The 7481-nt window shown below is 58.9% G+C and overlaps 1 long non-coding RNA gene across 1 annotated transcript; it reads right to left on the reverse strand.

The window, feature by feature from the left end:
• Positions 1-902: 902 nt before the first annotated feature.
• LOC137479602 (uncharacterized) lies at positions 903-1585 on the reverse strand. Its single transcript, XR_011002384.1, has 2 exons — positions 1380-1585; positions 903-1020 (listed from the first exon to the last, which is right to left on the reverse strand). It is a non-coding gene; the product is annotated as an uncharacterized lncRNA (long non-coding RNA).
• Positions 1586-7481: the final 5896 nt, after the last annotated feature.

Raw genomic sequence — 7481 nt, forward strand, 5'->3', positions numbered from 1 at the left:
GAAAGCCCCCGGCTGCTGAGTCCCAGGGGAAGGCTGGGGGAAATGCACTCACCTTGTTCTCCCTGTGCTTCCTTCTGTGTTTGTCTCAGGAATTCGTTTGCATCATGAGAATTTTTAGCTGCAGTATCTTGGGTCTTTCCTTTTGGAGGACCTTAAGAGAAAGTTGTTCCATTTCCCAGGAATGGATCGCACAAAACCATTGCTCAGCCTGTGGGGTCAGCAGGGACACACTACTCACCCCTGCGACGGGAGCTGGGTCGGTGTGCAGCATCCAGCCCAGGAGCTGGAGAAGTCGTCCCTGCAGACACACCTGTAACTCAACAGCCACAGAAGCTCCTGTCATCTCTGCAGATCTGCACGGGCAGCACCGAGCCGCAGGAGCGCTGAGGGGATGGCGCAGGGCGAGGCCGCACACGTGCATGGTTCTGTCCTGGCACCTGCAGCCATGGCCCCTGGCCGAGCTTTGGGCTCTGAGCTGGCAGCTCTCCCAGGGGCAGAGGCCTTGACCTACCCTCACCATCTCCCAGAGGCTCAGTCATGGCTACGGGTTGGGAATCCAGATCATCTTCACCATCAAGTTCAGCTGCAAAGAAAGGCAGGACAGAACAGCTCTCGTGGCGCTGTAGGAGATCCACAGGCTGCACGCAAGGCTCAGCCCGGGGGCACAGCCCTGGGCCCGGCCCCTTCCCTCTCTGCTCTTCTCCATGGCTGCAGAGAGCACATGGAAGGACACACTGGCATTGCACATGGGAGGACGATGAACAACTAAATGCTCCTTCCTCCCACTGACAGCGATCCTGTGGGGTCACTCAGGGTTCCACAAGGGAGCAGGGCAAGGCTTACAGTTTCCTTCAAACTTAAGATGATGTTAAGGGAAATGGCTCATGAGTGAGCTCTTGTCACATTGACTCTGATTATTCTCTCAGGAAAGGCACAGTGAAAACTTGCCTCCAGCATCCACCAAGAACTTCAAACCATCATTCATCAGGGCTTCCACATAATCCAAGTCGCGATCCCAATCTAGAAAGGAGCACAGATCAGAACCATTTCCATGGTGTGCTGGGATCCCCTTCTGTTGTTGGGAGCTGGGCACTGCAAGGGGGTCGGGCAAGGCCGTGGGAGCCAGATGGCAATGGGCATGGCCAAAGCTGCACAGGGGCCTGGGGAGCTCTGGGCTGGCTCCTGGTCACTCTCCAGACTTTTTGCAGGCCCTGTGCCACTCCCCTGGAGGGGTGGGTGGAACAGCCCCAGGCCCATTGGGACTCTCTCCCTCCCACAGCAGAAACCCTCCCTAAAGCCCAGGGGAATGCCATCCCCCAGCGCTTCCCGGGAAGCAGGGAGCGCTGTCCTGGGAAAGGGGAACCAGGCTGCCGGCTTACCTGCTCCCCATGCTTGCAGCGGAGCAGCCTGGGCAGCCCTGGCCGGCAGGGCCACGGCCAGGAGGAGTAGGAGGAGGAGGCGCAGAGCAAGGGCCATGGTGCCTTGCCCTCTGCCAGTCCCACAGCTCTTGCTGCCACCGCTGTCCTGACACCGCTGTCCCAGCGTCAGCACCACTGCTGCCAGCGCCGCTGCTGCCACAACAGTTGTGCTCAAGGGCCGACTGCTCGGTCGTTGTGGTGCTGTGCAACCACGGGGCTCTGGCACCTCTGTGACCTCAGAGCCTGCTGTGACCTCAGCCTGCTGTGACCCCAGAGCCTGCTGTGACCTCATGGCCTTAGCTGAACCCCGGAGTGTACTCCGATCTGTACGAATGGACTGCTCTGACTGTAGATGTTTTGCTTCACCCAAGGGCCATTGCTCAGCAAAACCTTTATTTTGCCTGCTGACAGTGCTGGTCAGACCGTGTCCCTGGAGATGCTCTTGATTGTTACAGTACAACTTTATTTTTTTGTTTCCTTGTTAGCTGGTTTGTTCTGTTGTACCCCGATTTTCACCCCGAGTTTGCTTACCGCTGGGTTTTACCCTCCCTCAAAGCTGACCCTCATGCCATTCCCTGCTCCTTGTTCAGCTCTTTCCCTGCCTGTCATAGCAAGCCAGCCCCTTGGTGCGCCAACCTTCCCTGCCACTTTCACATCGGGCCAATCCCTGATTGCAACACCCCTTTGGAATTCCCCTATTCCTCGAAGCCCCACTGGCCCATGTGGCCCATCCTCTCCACCCTCCTACCCCAACTGGCTCCAGACACTTGGTGTCATCCCCCCACTGCTGCGCCGAGGATTCCCTGCTGGTTAGCTGCTTGGATCCACGCCAGGACTCGTATCTCGCACAGGAGTGCCCGGGGCTCTTTTTTTTTCTGTTCTTTTCACCTAAAATAAACCCTTTCTCGTGGAACCTCCAGACGGAGAGCTGCCTCCTCTCTCCTCTGCCTGGTCCCTGTTGTGGCTTGTTTCTGGCACCTTAGAGCAAGTGGCTCTAAAGGATCTGCCTCCGCTAAATCCCCCTACCGAGGCAGTTCCGCACTCCTGGTGTGGCGCAGGAGTTCTAAGAGCTAGCCCGGGTTCTGGCAGTCACTTCACTAATCTACCCAATGCCCCTTCTGGAGAATGCCTGCTCTGGTGCTCTGCCACCTCACACACCAGAGTGTGAGTCACATGCTGCAGCCCAGAGTTAGGTTTTTGCACCATTGAAATGGGTGTGGTCAGCAGGATTGCTGGGGCTAAACCGCTACAGAACTAAACAAAATGTGTGCACCATGCCAGGCTAGACTTAAGTAGGCACAGGAATTTTGGAAAGAGGAGGATGTTATATGTGTATATGATAATTTGTGCAAATAAAATTGTCGCCTATTTTATAGTTATGTACTGTTAAAATATACCCTTATAAGAAGTTTTAAAACGCAGAAGCCAGTGACAGGGATTGCAACACAATGTCGAAGCCACCTGGACAAGGGAGGGAGAACTTCATTTACAATCAAATGGACGAGGCCAGCCCGCAGATGGATCCTCCATCAAGGCGATCCAAGGAACACCCAGGCGGGCGATGAATACGCGATAAGTATCTGAGATTGAGATAGCCCATCGGAGAGATACATCTCAATGCCGAACTCCGGAGCGCGATCATGGGTGCTCATCACTCTCCGGACATGTTTTGTTCAACTTGCCCCAGAGAAAGAACTCCACGTGAATATGTGCAGTCCGAAAAGGAAGAAAAGGGTCGCTGCCTCGGGCAAGAAAAACCGTGTAGAAATCGCTGGGACAGGACAGTCATCGGCGTGAAGCATAGGGGACCCTCTGCTGTAGCGGTCAGACCTGTGTCTCACCCAGCGCCGACACCCGGGCTCGGCACCGACCTTTTTTTTGGATAGTGGCTTCTCGTTGTTAGTCTCTAAATTTTATTTGGACCAGTTATTACATTTTCTTTAATCAGTAAATTGGAGCATTCATTTATCACAAGGACAAGATAGCAGAGAGCAATGTAAAAATCGGCTGAAAAGAAAAGGAGGAAATGCTAAAGTAGTCATTTATGCATATTTGTGGGTTTATTTTTCTTGGGTGCAAAGCAAAATCCATAGCTCCTAAATGGCCAACAGATTGGAAATGTGGAATGTCCTCCATAGCAGAGCGTCAGACCTCTGGACCCTTAAAACAATTTTATCGTGGTGGAACCGTGGCGGCTTGAGCTGGTGCCTCTGGGGGACCCTGAACAAAGAACCTCTGGACTTTTATAGCCTCCCAGCTGAAGTGGGAGAGCCTGGGGTCTTCCTGCTGTGTCCGAGTGCCCGGTCACTGGCTGGCACCACAGGTCCCCAGGTCCTCTGCTGAGCCATCCCTCTCCTACAGTCAAGTTTAGTCTGTCACATTTGGCTTTTCTCTCTGATCCACCACCAGGACCACAAGAGCACATTGTCCTGAGGGTGTAAAAAATGATGCCTGTTCTTGCTGGAACATTGCTGTTGTGTGACAGCCCTGCAGGCAGAGCGGGCAGCTGTAGGGATGTTGACTCGTTTCCCTGGTGCCAGCCGTGCTGCATGCATCAGAGCTCCTGGGTGTTGGTGCTCGCTGGGACACGGCCCGGAACCACTGGGAGTTATAAAGCGTCTTAAAGGCATCCTCACACGTTAAAGCACGCGATTTAGCCTGGGATTTTGAGTTGTTTCTCAACTTAAAGAGGGCCTAAACAAGTCTGTAGGAGGCCTAAACAAGTCTCCTATGAATTCTCTCCGTGGCAAGTTCGGTTCGGCCCCCGAATGCCCCTCAGCGTTCTCAAGGCAGTGGCAGGAGCCGGGTGCTCACCCGGAGCCCCGCTGGGCGGGGAGAGCGCGGCACAGAGCCAGCCCTTGGTGCCCGGGATGGCCGCAGGCCCGGGAGAGCCACATGGGCAGCGCCAGGGCCTTGCTCGTGCGGCTCCCCAGGCTCCTCTGGCATCGGTTCCAGCCCCTCGGGCGCTGAGCGGTGCCTGGTCCCGCCGCTCTGCCTGCGGGGCTGCCTGTGCCCAGCCCCGCTAGAGGCAGGGCCGGGGCTGCGGCCCCTGGGCTTGGGGCGCCGCCTGCCCGGCGCTCAGCACCGCCCGTGCCGTGCCCGTGCAGCGCGACCTGGCAGGGCAGCTCCGCCTCGCCCCCTCCCCGCAGCTGACCCGGCACGGCGGCTGCCCCTGGGCCGGGGCGGCCCTGAGCCGGCCGGGCCCGGGAGGGCCGAGGAGGGAACACGGGAGGGCTCTGTCCCCTGCGTGCCTCAGAAGAGACTCCAGCCCCACTGCGTGCAGCAGGAGGGACGCAAAACCCCGGCACGCTTATGAGAGTCCACAGCCCTCTCCACATCTGAAATGAGACCCCAAAACCCCGTCATGGGCCTCAGCAGAGACCCCCAGCACCCTGCACACCGTGGGACTCATCCCAACCCCCCTGCATGCCTCACACAGGATTCCAACTCCCTTGCATGACTTACAGTGGACCCCAGTGCCCACCATGCCTCAGAGGGAACCTAAAATATCCCTGTGTGTCTCACAAGGGACCCTAGTCCCTCGTGCACCTTATGGGGGACTGCAAAGCCCCCACGTGCCTTATGAGGAAGCCCAGGCCAGCTAGGCCAGGTGTTTTGACCTGGAAATCAAGTGTGGTTGCAGCTGGGTTGTTGTGCCTCTGGGGCTGTTCATCAGCCCCATCAGGCCCCAAGGCCACACAGCCCTTCCCTTCCCTTCTGGCCCTCGCCCAGAGGAGCAGACCCTGTGCAGCACCCTGGACTGCTGATGGCCCATCGGTTAGGTCCTATCAAGCGTGTCTTCATATGGGAGGAGCTTCGTTTTGCCTGCTGGCATTGTGTCCCTGGAGATGTTCTTGATGGCTTCCCTCTTTTCCTGGGCATGCCACTGGAGGAGCTCCAGGCCCAGATGATCCCACTGAAGGAAATGTGCCCTCAGCCCAGGGACGCTCAGCATGGGCTCCCCCAGCCCCTCGGGGCCCCGCCACTGCTCACAGCAGCCCCTGCCTGGCTCCTGCCTGGCCTCAGCGTGGGCATCCACGGCTGCTCCTGGGCATGGTGCTCAGCCAGGGCTGGTGCCGGCTGGGCTTTGCTGGTGGTACCACTCGGACACTGGGGTGACAGCTCCATCTCTTTATTGGAAGAGGAGAAGGTATCACCTACCCTGGCAGGGGTGGGGGGTTACCTTCAGTGGTGTTTAGAGGGCAGGGCCAGGGGGCTCAGGGGCAGGGGAAGGGCCATGTTGGTCTCACTTGGGGCTGGAGGGTGCTGGGCTGCTACTGGGGTCTCTAGGAGAACTTGGGCATGGGCTGGGATGGGACAGAGGGAGATCCAAAATGGATGAAGGCAGCTTGGGGATACCCATGGGGAAAGGAAGTGGCAGTGGGATCTAAGGGGTCATAGGAGGTTTCCTGGTAGACAGATGTTCCGGGCTCCTCTTCTCAGAACTCTAGAAAGGGCTCACCAGGCCCTCCTTATGCTGGAGGCGCTCCACAAGCGGTCCGGGTGTGAGGTGCAGTTGCCGTCTTTCATCTCCTGTCCAGAGGTGCGACTGTGGAAAGAGAGGAGTGGCTGAAGCCCCCAGCTGCCAGTGGCACACTGGCACCCACCCGCACAGCGAGGCCCAGAGCTGGCAAGGCTCCCCAGCACGGCTGGAGCTGCTGGCACACCTTGGCCCAGCTGGACAGCTGCCCCTCAAGGCCCCGGCGAGCAGGGGACGGCTCTGGGCAGGCTCCCTGGCCAGGAGCGGGCCCCAGAGCGCGTCTGCTTTCAAGGGCAATCTCTTCCCCGCTCTTTCTCCTCCCCACCTTGCCTTTCCTCTGCCCTGTGCCCCTGGGGCTGCTCTTGGCCAGGCAGCCTCAGTGGGAGCCAGCACTGGCTGCAGCCCCAGCAGGCACCCCAAGACAAGGCCCAGCAATGAAGAGGCCAATGAAAGCACTGGGCAGCAGCAGAACCCTCAGCAGAGCTCTTTGGACAACCACCGACTGGCCACAGCTCCACTGCAGCCTCTCTGGGAACCATTCCTGTCTATAAGAGACTTTCAAAATAAGCTGTTTGAGGGGAAGAGCAACAAAACACTCACCGTTTTCTCTTCCAGGAACAGCAGATTCCAAAGCAGCACAAAATGAAGATAAGCTCCAAAAGAAGCATGCCTGCCATTAACCCTAGCCAGAAGCCCGTTCCCCGACAGAAACCCGTCCCAATGCCCTTCTGGGAATCTGGAACATGTGGTGTGGTGCTGGCTGCATCTGTAGGAGCAATGGGGAGCGTGAGCCCGTGCTGTGCTGCACTGCTGAGCTGGCAGCACGGTGGATACGGCCAGGACGTTCTCTGCTTCCCCCAGAGCTGGGGCCTGCAGGCACCTTGCCGCCCCTCGGCACAGGCTGTGCCACCCAGCAAAGCCCAGCAGGCCGGGAGGAGAGCCCGGGGCCAGCGCAGCTGCTTGGGCAGTCGCTGCTTGGAGGGACACGGGCCAAACCCATCCCTGAGCAGCCCCTGCCAGCCCTGGCCCTCCCTGCCCCGTGACAGCTCCTCCAGCCCCAGGGGACAGAGTCAGGCCCTGTCAGGAGCCAGTGCAGCCCCTGCCCAGTCGGGAGCCAGGGCTGGCTCTGGCCCCGGGCTGGCAGCAGGGCCCCCGCTCGGGGCTGCTCCTGTGCCTTGGGCCTCTGGGCACTCAGGGCCAGCTCCAGGAGCAGCTGCAGCGGGAGGGGCGTTGGTGCCCGAGTCCCGATTCCCCGGGCCTGGGAACCAGCTCCAGAGGCCTCAAAGCCGAGGCGCCTCCAGCTTTGGCTGCTGCCGGGCCGTGCAAGGGCAGGGCCTGGGGGAAGAGCTGCTGCCACACCGCCCTGCCGAGGGCTGAGCCCGGCTGAGCCTGGCACAGCAATTACCTCCTATGCCTGTGCCCGTGCCTGTGTCCGTGCCTGGCACCGCCTCTCTTCCTGAAGCAGAGGTTGGCACAGAGCCACTGCTTCCTCCGGGATGGGCCTCCTTCTGCAGAGATGTTTGGTCCATCACTTGAGAAAGGAAGAGGGACAGCGGGGTCAGATGGAACTATCCACCATTCAG

Source organism: Anomalospiza imberbis, chromosome 10, assembly GCF_031753505.1.
Source record: "Anomalospiza imberbis isolate Cuckoo-Finch-1a 21T00152 chromosome 10, ASM3175350v1, whole genome shotgun sequence".
Classification (NCBI taxonomy): Eukaryota; Metazoa; Chordata; class Aves; order Passeriformes; family Viduidae; genus Anomalospiza; species Anomalospiza imberbis.